Here is a 12,992-nt window from a genome sequence, read left to right on the forward strand (position 1 = left end):
GCTGTTTAACTAACCTAGCCAGTCTTCAGAGGCCTGTCAAGCTTGAGGTGATTTTAAATGCTGAACTCAATGGAAGACCAAAAACTGTGATACATTGAAGAGTATCCCAATCAGATTTACGACACAAAAATAAGCAAGGCAAAATAACAAAGAGGCAAGCTTTTTAAACCTGCCCTGTGGCTCCCCAGTTCAAGTGCTCAAAACTGAAATACAACAGCTACTCAGTCTAAAGCACAACTAAACAGATAGAAATACATAAAATACAATAAGATATCTTTAGAAATAATAAAAAATAACATGGTGAGTTAAGTCAAAGGCGAGTAAAAGCTCATTTAACTCCCTAGCCTTGTTTTCTAAGGCATTATCCACATGCTAATTGAAGTCACCAGAAATTTGTACACCCTCATAATTAGTAAAGCACATGAACGGTAGTTCTGATATTTCTGGTAGAAAAAAGGCTGTGTGCTTTGGATGCCGAAAAATAGTGATCAGCAGCATGGAAGAACAACTTTCCAGTAAGATAACCTGATACTCTAAGGATGGTGAGAAACTGCTGAGATGTAGCCGCTTACATTTAAAAAATATCTGAGAAAATAGCTGCCAGTTCTCCTCCTCTCAGCCCCTCACGTATCCACATATTACCCAACAAAGTGACTTCTCGTAAGGTGATGCGGAACACCTGACTACCGGGTCGAAAAGGGACAACCGCAAAGAACACATACAGCACGTCAGGTATTATATACTAAAATCTTGCAACTTTTTCTTTTGCTTCTGAGGTAGAGAACGTAATCCATATGTCTCGAGCTTCTTAACTTAGACCAAATGTAAACATAGGTGGTTTTAGTCATTGGAACAAGAGACCTTTGCTATTGTATCCCTACATGCTTTAAGTATTGTTCTTTTTTTCTAGGCTGCCACTTTCTTTTTGTGGCATGATCAGGTGGTTAAAAGGGTTGCGACAATGTCACCTAGGGGGATTACACCCCCAGGAAAGTAGATTATATTATAAAAAATAATCATTAAGATCACACAAGGTTCATTGGATAACCACTGGGCAGAGGCCATGAATGTATAAGGAAGAAAAGTTATGTAACAGAAATTTAATCTTTACAAACAAAACAAATGTCAAGCACCAGGATAGCAAAACAAAAGTCTAAAAGTAGCACTCTGGATGAGGGACTTATCGCAGCAGCAGAAACGAAAACAGGAGAAAGGGGTCCTTTAACTTAAACACCCGTGACACAGCACACCAACACAAAAACAGGGACCATGAAGAAACACCACCACCAGGAACCGGGAGAAGAAGAATTATTTAAACAAAAAGTGCGATTATAAATCCTGGTGCTGACAAAAATGACCAAAAACAAATGAAACAACTAATCAAACAAAGTAATCAATGCAACAAACAATATTATAATAAATTGCTGATAGAACGTAACTCGGAGAAAAGAAATAACAAGAAAAGAATTAAACACAATTCTCGTAGGAGTCAGTCCTATACAACAGAGGGCCAGTCTCCAACGGCAGAGCTCCAGCACCAGGTATAGCTCTCTCTGTCTCCAGAAGAGTGTGCGCTGGGGTGCCAATAACAGACTGGTGCACCCACACGAAGACAGCTCATATGTTTCAGCCAGGAGAAAGAAAACCAAATGGAAAAGAAATATAACAGAGCAAAGGAAAAGATAAAGGAAAACCAAAAGAGATAACTAAAAGATGTACACGAGAGAGAGCCAAAACAGTCCTCCCTGTGGCTGCCGGTGACTGGCCAACTTAACACTAAAAAATGAGAACAAACAAATTATTATTAAGTCAAAAGGCTAAGGTCACCGTGCCAGCTTAATGAGGATTTGTGCATACCATTTTAATGGAGGAGTTGCGCACAGCCGAGAAGAGCCTTGAAGGCCCACAGCACAGTCACTGCAGCAGAGAGGAGACAATAAGCAGCCAGGAACGCATACAGGGCGGCGTTTCGGTGCATTCATTTGGGGTTTACTGTGTTCACGACACATATGGTATTCATAAGCTCCTAAAGTGGAAATATTATGGAAGCTCCAACTTCACGAGTTGTGAAGTAGCTGACTAACTTAACCCCTTGAATGCAAAGCATGTCAAGTACACAGCTGCTTGTATCGTAGCTACGAGTTTAAACATTGCATTTGAGCGCAGAATTTCACTCATGCAGAGACATGAAAGTTGCTTGGGTCAGGGATTACTTTAAAGTTGTAATAAAATAATAATAATAATTATTATTATATGACTTTATGTATATAGCACCTAAAAAAACTCTAAAAACAATGTTTACAGAGTGCTTTCACAAACAAAACAAAGTAGAAATGGGATTCAAACACAGCGATACAGCAACACAAACAAGACGAAACTAACGGTAGGATAAAATTAAAAGACAGTGATGAAAAAATCAAATCCAAACTCTCACCACTGTGAAAATGGAATGCAAATTTGACAGATCTGTGCAGAAACCAGTCACTGTTGTAATGCATTACATGTGAGTGTAACAGTGACAACAATACCTCAATATCACACCAACAGGAATACTCTGGACACGGATCAGCAAGTTTTATCTCAATCCAAGAACAAATAATGTTTCTGCAGCACCTCAGCGCATCCAGATACAAATATTGACTGAAAACACGGCTGGTGATTATGGGCCGAGTGATTTAAATAGTCCTCCAGTTGTAAGTTTCTCTTTGACCACAAAGGACATCCACACACAGCCTGCATTATGCTCCATAGCCTTTGTTTATCAAAGACTCAATTCAGATCCAACAAAGCGCGGTGCTCGTTTGCATAAAGTTTCCCCGAGCTTTCACTCCATTGGTTTTCTATCACGTTACTTTTTTACAGATGGAGCTTAGTCAGCAGATCATGCACAATGCTCACCTCTCCCCGAGACAAAAGAAAGCGTCTGCATTCCGTTGTAAGAGCTCAAACATGAGTTAGAGCAAACATGGTTTGGTATTGATTACCTGCGACAGGAACCTTTTCAGCGGGCTCCGAGATCTATGTGCATTCACTGAAAAGACATGCATGAGGCGAGTATTGATGCCAAAGCATTATGCACGGCCTATCCATAATAATACCTGAGTGAAAGAGAGGAATTAGCCAGACAATTTCCTCAGACACAGAAGAATGATGCTCTGTGAAAAAAATCCCTCTACAAACAAGTGAAATATTCAGTAATCTGGAGAAATTGTTTGTAGAAAAGATGAGAATTTTAAAAACACAAAACACTTGACGGCCTTCAGAGTTGCAAAAACAATGTTGAAAATTCAATGCAGCTGAGGGGATAAGAAACGTGAAAATTTCTTAAGACCAAATTCTTGTGTTTATTTACACCTGATTGCAGGGTCTTTCATTGAAGGCTGTAATAAACCAACACATTCCACACATTCAAGTACTTTTTGATGAAAATGCTGCTAAATAAAATTATTATTCGGTATTTGAATGTGAAAAAAAAATCATGTCATCCCAAAAATCATCTCAGCTCTTTTATGCATGGTATCCCTTGGAATTATGTTAATATTGGATGATTCAGAAGCGCACCATTTGCGTCCACAGCCAGAGTTCAGTGCCAGTACAGGATGCCCTTTATATGGCAAATGGAAAAGAAAGGTCAGGGTGGTGGATTGGTATGCAGTTCTCTTGACCTTCATTTCACTTTTACTTTTCTCCTTTTTTCTACAGTAACCACAACATTTTTCTCATAAGTCTGATATTAGCTGTGCCATAATATTTTATTCGCCATAATCCATATCCCTGAACTTAACAATACTGCTGATGCAACCGTGATTTTTTCAAAATTAAATTTTGAAAGAAAAAAATGTCTACCATCCTCTGTGGCACAGGCAAGATTAAAAAGTTATGGTTCTATTTAGGCAATTCTGTGAGGTTTTGGGAAAGTCTTGGTTCTTGTTTGCATATTGATCCATATTATGAGTCTTGTCTTATACCTGGTCTGATAGTGCAGCACAACTGTCATTGCTTATTTCAGGTTGATGCAGTTACACTGCCAGCACCCACATGGTTTAAGTAGCACCCATCTGTGTGCTCACAGGCATGTAGGTCTTAAAATGAGGTGTGGTCAGGTGCATTGATTCTGAGGCAGCAGAAAGCAAAAGTGCCATTGACCAATAAAAACCTGGTCTGAAGTCAATTGTGCAGTATTTTACTGCTATTTAAAGGGTGCATTTTACAGATAGTGAGATGAACCTACATAAGTGTGTTCACAACGCTTGAACTCTGTGCTTGTTACCCACACAGGAAAGTACAAATAGGTTGTGAGAGGTAAAATAGCACATTATTAATGAGGAAAATATTTATGACATTGTATTTATGATATCTGTAAAATGTGAACATAGCAGAGAGCAGAGAAGAGCAGAGGAGAGCATGGAGTGCACTCATGGTCCTAATGTGGTTCCTAGCAGCATTTCATGTGAATGCAAATTGGTTCTGTCCAGCCACCTTCTCGGATGCAGAAATCTGATCTGTACACTGACAGAGTGGTAGTTGAGTACTGAACAAATTTCAGATGCTGACTCAATGATGGAGCTAAATGAAAAAGTCAGTGAATCACATATTGCATCATATTTAATTGTGAGGAGAACGTGAATGTATGTATCAAAGTTCATGGCAATCAGTTTCATAACTGTGGAGACATTTCACTAAAAAACAAAAACACTAGCCTCGCAGAAGGGCTAGCGGAGAAGTCAGAGGATCACTGTCATTACGACATATCATCTGGAAACCATGAACATCTGTATGAACATTTGTGCCAATTCATGTCTGAAAAAACTGATACTGGCATAAAGCTAACTGTTAGCATTGCTAAAATAGCAACATGATGTTGACTTTTTAAAAATATATTTAAACCACCATGTTTCATCTGCCTTAACCAAAGTGTTTTTGATCTTATTCTAGCCGCTCAAAATGAAAAACCTAGATGTGTGCTGCCAAAGTCCTGCCGCAAAACTATTTCTGATGAACATCCACACAACAATGAACATATGAGTCCTCTGAAACACATTTATTAGACAACACCGTTACCAGTTAGTGGTTAACAGTTTCTTCATGTAGACTGGGTTAAATTTCCTATTAAGCTAAAAAAGAAAAAACGAAAAACAAAAAAGTGACACAGAATTGCCCTTTTTGCAGTGTACAGAATTCAGAGGGAGGCCTTTAAAAAAAAAAAAAAAAAAAAGACACACATTTAAACTTATTACAGTTTTTGAACAGGGTGAAATTAAGTTTATGCTTTTTTTTATACCATTTCAGAGAAATGCATATTTATGACTTCTCAAAGAACCAAATCATCACACCCTCCTGTTTCACTGGACTTTTTTCTTACCTTACGTGTAATTAAATTCGAGAGGAGCTTTCAACTTTGTTTTCCTTTGCGTTTGAGAAAAAGCATCTGTCTGTCTCTGTTCGGTAAGCAGTCAGGTGCTCATATGCCAAAATGAATTAATATGGTTCTCACTTAGCTGTCAGCTCAAATTACCTCTCAAACTTCTAAATAATTAACTGTGACAAAGCAAAAGATATACGGGGGGGGGTTGAAATGTGCACAACATAATGAAAATGTCAATACTGAGGAACGGCTTCAAGAGAGGAGACATTGAGAACAGTTTGTGTTCTTCTTCTTATTTTACAAACTGAAGTTGTATATGGCCATTGTTATGGTGTCAGTTTATTGCACATTACCTGCCAGATTTCAGTCAAACCCCTAATGTTGATCCAAGTTTTTGTTGTGAAGACTGCAAGGCCACAGTCAACAATCAATTTTATAGATGTGTGTATATATATATGTATATATATATATATATATATATATATATATATATATATATATATATATATGTACAGATAATATGATCCAGTTTGCATTTCAGCCCCCACGCTGGTGATGTGAATAATAAAGTAAGAAGCAGCGCGTCTACCGGACCTGCATACCATAATCCATCTGCTCCGAGCCTGCTGCCGACTGTCCTATTGTTTATGTGCATCTGTGTGACTCTGTCGACGGCATTATTTCCCATTTGTACCATACAGAGGATATTAAAGTGTCTGCATACCCTTTCAAATCTTATAGTTTAGTTGCCTTGAGGCCGGGAATAAAGTCTCATTAAATCACACTCTGAGTTTCATTTAAATATAGTAGCATCCAAAGCAAATCAAAGCGAAACAAAATGCTATTTCTGACTTGATAAAAAGGGATTTATATGATGAGAATCACAGATTTCAGGGAAAAGTGTCACATGCGCTTTTCTCTTTTGATGGTACCGGGGCCGGTGCTTTGCAAACTTGTTTTTGGCGTCTGTTATTGAGGACGCAGAGTGCGTTCATGTACGATCTTCCTTCAACTGTCTGCATTGTTTTCAGCAAGGAGAGATTTCAAAGCACACTGCAGTCAGATGGCCCAGTATAGTTAAATGAGGACTAACTGAAAGGGAAAAGAAAGGAGAGGCAGGTTTGTTTTTTTCTCTTAGGGCTCTCTTTATGCTCCGAAGCTTGGTCTCTGTTCAGGTCCTGAAGGTTGTGATTAAGTTAAGGAGGATGAAGCACTCATCACTGTCCAGTGGGGTTGCTGTACCTTATTATGAATTTATACTTCTATACTACCTATATGTCTTTTAGTTATTTTTAAAGTAACAAGTCACTGGTCAGCATGTTTTGGCCTATTTGCAATAAACTCTGTATACCTTACAACTTTAACTACAGGAATGCTTTAATTTACAGTCTTATTTTGTGGTATTTAGCAATTTTGCTAAGGTAGCATATGAAATAAATTAATGCAAATTTTTAAACCCAACTTTTATTGAATGACTATGGGATGATGATTACTTTTCTTATTAAAACAGATGTTTCCACACCATAACAATAAAGTTTTCTAATAATAATATATGTAGTCATCTTGTTATAGCATGAAATGGTTTATGTAATAATGCAATCCCATATCAAGTCATTATGTGATATTATACATGAAACGTTTTGTCTTATGTGTTTTTCAAGTTTTACAAGATATTTTCATGTTAAAAAACAATGTTTTAATATAATAACAGAAACTTTTCTTGTTTTAACAAGTTATTTTTATGTTATAATATCACATTTTGCCTTGATAGAATATCATATTATTACATGAAAGGTTTCAGGCTACAACAAGATAAACACGTTTATTATTATAATAAGAAATGTCCCTGTTAAGCCATAAAAATATCATGTTATAACATGAAAACATCTTGTTTAGACATGGAAATATCTTGTTTTCACATAAAAAATGTTGAGAAAAAATGTGACAAATGATTTGTTATAACAAAACATTTTCTGTATTATTATTATTATTTTTATTTTTCTGGCCTAGCTGTTCTTTGCCTCCATAGATGATACTGTGACATGCACAGATATATACAGTATATAACAGATAACAACTGCTATCAGGTAAAAAAAAAAACAAACAAAAAAAAAACAACAAAAACTTCCAAAGCCAAAAACTGCACAGTCTGTATTAGATGATGGTCAGTAAAACTACTGTATGCAAATATGCCAGTTGTATTTAAATGTTTTGTACTCATATGGGAAGCTAAGAGCAGCACTTACAGACAGCAGAGTGCTCCATCAGACTGCTGAACAGCAGCCAGTGCTTTGTAATGGGACCCACAGTGCAGCTACTGTTGAACATTATAGGTTTGAAATAATCTTATGGTCATTTTATGCTCTATTTGGAACTCAAAAGCAGCTCTCAGCTTCTCGGAGCTGGACAGGCTTTCAATTCTGGGTTGAAGTAATCCCTTTGACCCCGATGATAGATCAGCTGACTGTTCATCATACATTGCTCGGTCCCGGCATCTTTTTTATGAAAGATGCAGAGAAGCCTGGAGCTTTGAGCAGTCACCTTCTCTTTCATTTTGTTGTTTCCCAGATGAAAAGAACCCTGCCCTCCAGGTTAAATCATCTACTGTCAGTTAGGGAATAGAGAGCCCAAAGGTTTAGTTTGATATTAATGGCTACACATTGACCATGGACGATGACTCAGTCGTCACTCAAACTACAAGGAACTTAGCAGAAGAATAGAAATACTATGCCAATATTAATCCAGCTTTGTATGACCAAAATCAGATCAAATGGTAAAACTAGCTGCTAATCAAAAATAGTCAATATAGTCAAGATCATGTTAATTACTACATTTTCTCCCTTAAAATGTTTTTAGAAACACATTTCAGTGCCCTGTTTATCTGTAATAGCGAGAGTTTGTGAGCAGAAAGTGGGTGCCATACTGCTTCCTGTGCAATGAAAACAGAGGCAGAGAAAAATTAGATCTAACACTAAAACTAAGTGGCGCTGATCAAACATAAACCAGGATTCTGTTACTGCATCATCTGTTTCTTTCCTCAAATGTTTTCAGAGACATGTTTTAGCATGTTTAGCATACACATATTGTGCAGTTTATTACTCTATGTTGGAGAGTGTACCTGCAATCCTGCACCAAATAAAACACATGGAAGAACTATACCACTGCTAATTAGCACAACTGGTGTAGGTTTTTTCCTCTCAGTTCAGAAAACAGACACTGCAGTATGTGAAGGTGTGTCTGACAAAATACAGCTTAAAATTGATAATGCAGCAACAGAGGATGGACAGTGCTAATGTTGGGCTCATTGCAGTGAAGGAACATACCACCCAGATGCAAAAATACATGATATTTGGATCTATGCAGCTTGTTTTTCAGTATCATCAGGGTTAGGCATCAGGGACATTGAGCTTTTTGAGACAATTAATGTGCAGGGCATGCTTTTTAACATGTTATTGTTTTCATTCTGTCAGTGCTTCACTGTTACATGATGTTAGAAAAGTCAATATTTCTTTAGTCAGACTAAAACTGGACTGTTAAATACATGTAAACATGTCCGTGTGACTAAAATTTAAATTTCTCCAAGTTGGACTAACACACACAGATAATAAAGTCGGTTTACTTTTTCGTGTATAGGCCTCAATTGGACCTGAGCTGGCCAAGGCATTCTGCACATGCTCCATATTTCACGCATCGGGCTTTAACCCAGAAGTCAAACAACATCAAGCTGAGAAAATCAAAAGACAAAGAAATAGGGAAGAAAACAAAACAAGGAAAAGGTGCCAAGTCAAACAAAGACCAAGAACAAAATGTTTAGTGCCGAAAAGTTGTCACCGTTTGACATTGAAACTTGAAAAAATAGTTTTTACAGCAATGTAAGATAGATATTAAAGGGAAATGTGTTATTATATATGGTCAAAATAATTTTCAAGCAGTTATTTTATTTAGAAAAAAAGATGTTTGTCATGTGAAGGACGGTTATTTTAAAGGCTGTTTTGTAATAGTTTATTATTGAATTTGTGCTCATTCAAAGGTCATGTAACAAAAAGGCTGAATGGTGAATAGATAACAACAAACAACAAAAAGTAAATAAACAACCATTAATAAAAACAGAAGTGTCAGCTATCAGAATACATAAAGGCCTTGATTTCACTAACAGCGCATTCCTAAAATAAATAAATAAAAATGGCAAAAAAAAACCCAAACAAAAAAAACAACAACACACATTTAATATGAATTTCATAGTGTCAATAAAGATAGGCATATCCTTTTATACGTTCACATGTGCACTTCACACTTTGGAGATGCAGGCTGCTCTGGTAAAAATAAGACTTGGTCTGTAAAGATGTTGCAGAGAAAAGATCAGTGCGTGTGCTCTGAGTGAGATGGGAATTGGCACACATACTAGAATGGCTGTATGATAAATGGACCTTCACATGTGTAGTAAGTTCCTAGTTGTCCAACCACTGAATTGCTTATAGAAAAAAATTAGACCACATTTTGAGTTCTCCAAAAGGCATGTGGGACACTTTCAGGTCACTCTTCCATAAAGCCCAGCTCAGTGGAATGTACCGCTTTAAATGGTCATATGGACAGATAGTTTAGTCTCTGCTTTGAAGCTTTGCAAGTCTTTCAGGGTCATCTTTGGTCTCTTTGTTGTCTCTCTGATTAATGTGCTTGATCCTTGTGTTTTGTTTTTTTCAGGAGCATTTTTTTGATAGGTTTGTTGTGCTGCTATATTTTTTAACACTTTGTTTTAATGGATTTAATGGTGCTCAGTGTGATGTTCAAAGTGTCAGATTTTCTTTTTTTCTTGGAACCAAAACCAGATTTTTACTTCTCCAGATCTTTGTTCCTGACCTGTTTGGAGAGCTCCCTGGTCTCCATGATGCTACCTTCTTGGCTGTAGACCTTGCTTAGTGATGTGGAAGACTCTGGAGCCTTTTAGAACCAACATATTGTCATTCCAAATTGTCACATTTTGCAGTTTTGTCTGTAGACATCACTGTCTATTAATTATGTTTAAGGTATTCTTCTGCATCTGCTGTTTACACTTGGGATACTGCTACTGTGGTGTCAACAAATGCACATGGTGGAATTGCACTGCATGCAGTTAAAAATATCACATTCAGATAGACATCAAACCCAGAACTCCCACATTATAGTCTGTTGTTTGTGGAACCCATGTAATGCCTCTCCCTGCCGCCCTAAAAGTGCCCTCATGCTCCTAATATTATGTTGTTACATGCACACGCGCAAAGCTTTATCCGGCCGCTTGACGGCATCCCTGCATGTATCATGTGGACACAGCAGATGCAATTTGGCTGTCGACTGCAACTAGGTCTGTCTGACTGTGTTTTTACCTCCAGCCATCCACTGGCATTTCATCCACACACGAAAGGTACCTTTTGGTGTAACACACTTGCGCAAAAAACAATGACAAAGCAGACCTATTTTATGAGTTCAGGGTAAGAACGGGCTGTTTAGAACAGGTGTATATGTACTGAAATCATGTGACACTTAGATTGCACACAGGTGAACTTCATTTACCTGATCATGTGACTTTTGGAGGTAATTGGTGGCACCAGGTCTTATTAAGGAGCTACTTATATATTTTTTTTTTCGTTTGTCTGTTTTTTTCTTTTTTTTTTTTTTGTTTGTTTTTTTTAATGTCACCAGTGTTGACTATTCTGTGTTGGTCCATTACCGAGCAAAAAAGAAAGAAAAAAAAAAGATTCAAATTCAAATTTGAGGTTGCAATGCAACAAAACAGGATAAATGTCATGGGAGATGAATATTTTTGCAAGGCACTGTTATCTCTGTCTGTCACTGAATCTATAAAAAAAAGGATGACAAAAATATGTTAAAGAAATCACTGCCTCTGTCAGCCATACATGTGAAGTCAAAAATTGTTTTTTGGTTCAGATGCTTTGGTCCTAAGTTTGTAAATGCTTGTATGTAAATGAGCACTGCAGCAAGGACACACCTGTCCCCTTCAGCTTCAACACATTTACTGATTCTCTGAAATTCTGCACAAAAAAAAAAACAACCAAAAAAACAACGCAATTCTTTGATTTAACAAAACACCCCTGAGCTCCAGTGGACTCCCACATTCGATATTTTTGTCACCTGTGTCTTTGTCTGCTTTCACTTGTATTCGCTTCCTAAGCAGTGGGGAAGAATCTGTCATGTTGCTCAGGAGGACTTCCCAGAGGGAAGCAGATGTTCTTTCATCAAGTTCTCCAGCAGAGTTGAGCAAAGGGAAGGAATTGAAAAGCAGAGGAAGGAGACTGAAAAAAAAAAAAAAATAAAATATATATATATATATATATATATATATATATATATATATATATATATATATATACATATATATATATATATATATATGAGTGCAACACAGAAGGCACAGAAGGAGACAGACTTGGTGGTGAATTAGATGGATGTGGAGGAGAAGGAGAAGAGGGTGCCTTTCTTGGGCCCCGTGCCAGACACTCTCTCAGAATGGTTTTCCTGCAATTTGAAAATTAGCAAATGCTAATGATCAAAAGCATTGCATGGCATCACATTTGAAATGCTTTCTGCTTGTCTTTCTTTTTCTGGATAGAATTTTTATTATGTCAAAGTATTCTTCTAACAAACGCCACAATGCTTAAAGAAGAAATTTCATTCAAAGTGAGCATCTTGGAGTGTTCCTGTTTAATTATTTACCACCATTTGCTTTCTTATTTGAATTGCAGATCCCGCTCGCTCAGAGTAGCGTGTGTGTCGGTCTCTGCCACAACCTCTCCTTCCCTCCATCTCAACTCGCAGCAGACACAACAGGTGCCGTGTTTAAAAAAAAGAAAAAAAAGAAAGAAAAAAAAACAGCTTAATGAGAAGATCAGTAAATCATATGTTTACAGAAAAGCCCCGTGTGACAGCTATTCAGAGAGGCTCGCTTTGCTCTTTGCGAAGCCAAGCAAACAGACTGTCTGGGCAACATGTGTCCTATTAATTCTGTCCATGAGGGTTCACAGACTGCCACTGTCGCCACTCCGGCAGAGGAGGAGGCGCAGTCACATCAGGACACATATGATTTATCTCTGCTCGCCGCCCCTGCCCGCGCTCAACAACACGCGGACGAGGGATTCTCAAAAGGTGGAAATATGACTGCGGCGTTTGCAAATGCTGCATCATTTTGAGAGAAAACAAACTGGTGCTTTGGGCATTGTTAAAATCACAGTGCTGAGTGGATGCCATGTAACGCTGTTGATAAGATGGTGTTAGATAGCTCTGCTGTGGTTTGTTGGATAAATGAGAACTCGTGGAGAAGAATGAAAACAGACATTTCTTTAATCTCGTCTGGGAGCATCCAGATAGAAGATATCTCGCATGGTGACATCATCATTCTATATTCCTGTGGCTCCTTATTCAGTGTTTTCCTCAAGTTTTTAGACAGCAGAGATTACAGGAGAAATTTATGAAAAAAATACTTTCGTAGAGAGTATTGGTGAAATGTATGGACGTGGATCAAACCAGGGTACAGTGATGTAAGTAACAACAGCAGAGGACGACTCACACACACACACACACACACACACACCAAAAAATGAATCAGACTGTGTTCTGTATTTCAAAAGTCGGATTT

Source organism: Plectropomus leopardus, chromosome 21 (genome assembly GCF_026936395.1).
Source record: "Plectropomus leopardus strain MGB_pleo_1.0 chromosome 21, ASM2693639v1, whole genome shotgun sequence".
Lineage (NCBI taxonomy): Eukaryota > Metazoa > Chordata > Actinopteri > Perciformes > Serranidae > Plectropomus > Plectropomus leopardus.